Raw genomic sequence first — 2,763 nt, 5'->3', positions numbered from 1 at the left:
GATATTCCAATAGTGCCAGAAATGGCAACTTTGAAAGCTTTGTTGAACCCTACTAGGACTACTCGTCCCTCGTGTATCAGATTATCTGAAACTGAAGCAAATTATGAACTTAAGCCTGGAACCTTACAGTTGCTCCCAATATTTTTAGGGAAAGAAAATGAAAACCCCTATTTCCATGTTAGGGACTTTGAGGAAATTTGTAGTACCCTAAAAATTAGAAACCTTGATGATGATGCTTTGAAACTCAGGTTATTCCCCTTTTCCTTGAAAGATAAAGCCAAATCGTGGCTATATAGTTTGGCTTCCGGATCAATTGAAACATATGAACAACTTACATCTGCCTTTTTGAACAAGTTTTTCCCTAGGCACAAAACATCGTCTATTAGGACGCAAATATGCACATTTTCTCAACAGGAGGGAGAATCCTTGTATAGGTATTTGGAAAGGTTCAATGATCTATTAGCCCAATGTCCTCATCGTGGTTTAGAAAAGGTTAGGTTAGTTCAGATCCTTTATGAGGGTTTAGATTATCCCACTACAACCACATTAGAATCTATGTATACAGGTGGGTTTGAAAACCAAACAGTTGATGATGCGATGACATATTTACATGAAATCACCGAAAAGACCCAACAATGGGAAAGTAATAGGGGACCCCATAAAACAATTCTTCTAGGCATAGGAAACATTAATAAGGTAGAAGGAAACTTTGAATCAGATGCCAAAATTGTTGTTATAGCGAAAAGGTTAGAAGCTTTAGAAGTGGGTCACACTAGTGGTAGATTAGAGCCTTTTTGGGAAGGCCAGAATAATGAAGAGCAAGCCAATGCTCTCTATAATAACACTAGATTCGATAACCGTCAGAAGTTTGACCCATATTCAGAAACCTATAATCCTGGTTGGAGAAACCATCCGAACCTTTCGTGGTCTAAGGGCCAAAGTCAAGGTCAGTTTAGTAATTATAATGCTCCCCCAGGTTTTGGTTCAGATAAGAACTATTCAGGTCAGTTTCAGAACTCTTCAGAGAATAGAATGACGAGCTTAGAGGAATCTCTTAGTATATTAAGAAAGAGCCAGGATATGTTAGCACAGATCCAGGACATGTTAGTAAAGAGCCAAGTTAGTTTTCAACAGGAAACCAAGCAGAAATTTCAAACTAATGCTCAGACTCTTGCTAAGTTAGAACTTCTAGTCAGCCAAATATCTAAGACCTTAAGTGAGAGAGATAACGGAAGGTTCCCTAGTCAGACTAATCCCAATCCTAGAGGAGTTCATGAAGTAGGTGCAAAACCATCGAATCAATTGAATGTTGTTAGAACCATTAGGAGTGGCAGCGTAGTAGACAATCAGGTAACCATGCCCGATAGTGAACGTACTGTAGTTCACCCCTCAGGATCTGATTCCTCAGGATCTCATCCCTCAGGACCACTAGCTGAGGGGACTGATAAAATTTCCGATGATGCCAACTCGGTTCCTGAGAGGTCTGATTCTGTGCCTAGAGCCCCATTTCCCCAGCTATTAGTACCAACAAAGAAGGAATCGAACTTTAATGACATATTGGAGGTTTTTAAGCAAGTTACCATAAACCTTCCTTTATTAGATGCAATTAGGAAAATTCCTGCTTATGCCAAGTTCCCCAAGGATATGTGTACGCGAAAGCGAAAACTTAGCGTCCATAAGAAAGCTTTCTTAGCTAGTCACGTAAGTTCAATCATTCAGAACACCACAACTCCAAAGTACAAAGACCCAGGTTCCCCTACCATTCCTTGTACAATAGGTAAACACCGGGTAGAAAAGCTTTACTTGACTTAGGAGCCAGTGTGAACTTACTGCCGTACCATGTGTACTTACAGCTAGGACTCGGTGAAATGAAACCTCCTCAGATGACACTGTAGTTAGCTGATAGGTCTGTTAAAATTCCTCGAGGTGTTATTGAGGATGTTCTCATTGAGGTAGACAAGTTTATTTATCCAGTAGATTTTGTGGTCTTAGATACCCAACCTGTCCCTGACCCAGAGAACCAGATACCTGTGATTTTAGGTCGCCCATTTTTAGCTACGTCTAATGCGATCATTAACTGTCGAAATGGTGTGATGAATTTATCTTTTTAATATGACTATGGAGATGAACATTTTTAATGTCAGTAAGCTACCTTATGAGCTAGATGACACGTGTGTCGAAGAGGTGAACATGATAGAAGCCTTAGTTCAGGAGTCATTACCAAACATCTTGTCTGAAGACCCATTAGAAAATTGTCTATCCCATTTCGGTTTAGACTTTGACGACGATAGCACTATTGAACAGGTGAATGCTCTATTAGATTCTACCCCTGTAGACACTGATAGATGGAAAGCTAGGTTCGAACCATTACCAGTTTCTGAGAATACCCTAATTCCTTCTTTAGAAGAGCCTCCTAAGTTGGACCTTAAACCACTACCAGATACCCTGAAGTATGTGTTTTTAGGACCATCTGAGACTTTACCTGTGATAGTAGCTTCCGATTTGGATAGTGATCAGGAAAGTAGGCTAGTAAAAGTTCTTCAAGACAATAAGGAAGCTTTAGGGTGGACTATAGCAGACATTAAGGGTATAAGTCCTACCGTTTGTATGCATCAGATTCATTTAGAAGAAGACTCCAAACCTTCTAGGGAGATGCAACGTCGGTGAACCCTAACATGAAAGAGGTAGTTCGAAAAGAGGTGCTTAAGTTGTTAGATGCGGGTATTATCTACCCAATTTCAGACAGTAAGTGGGTCAGCCCCG

The 2,763-nt window shown here is 40.2% G+C and overlaps 1 pseudogene; it reads right to left on the bottom strand.

Moving 5' to 3' along the window:
* Positions 1-385: 385 nt before the first annotated feature.
* LOC113314576 lies at positions 386-485 on the bottom strand (annotated as a pseudogene).
* Between the last annotated feature and the right edge of the window lie 2,278 nt (positions 486-2,763).

The sequence above is a fragment of the Papaver somniferum genome, chromosome 9 (genome assembly GCF_003573695.1).
Source record: "Papaver somniferum cultivar HN1 chromosome 9, ASM357369v1, whole genome shotgun sequence".
NCBI classification, from domain to species: Eukaryota; Viridiplantae; Streptophyta; class Magnoliopsida; order Ranunculales; family Papaveraceae; genus Papaver; species Papaver somniferum.
The sequence above is the reverse complement of the archived record's forward strand: the minus strand, read 5'-3'. Positions and strand labels throughout refer to the sequence as shown.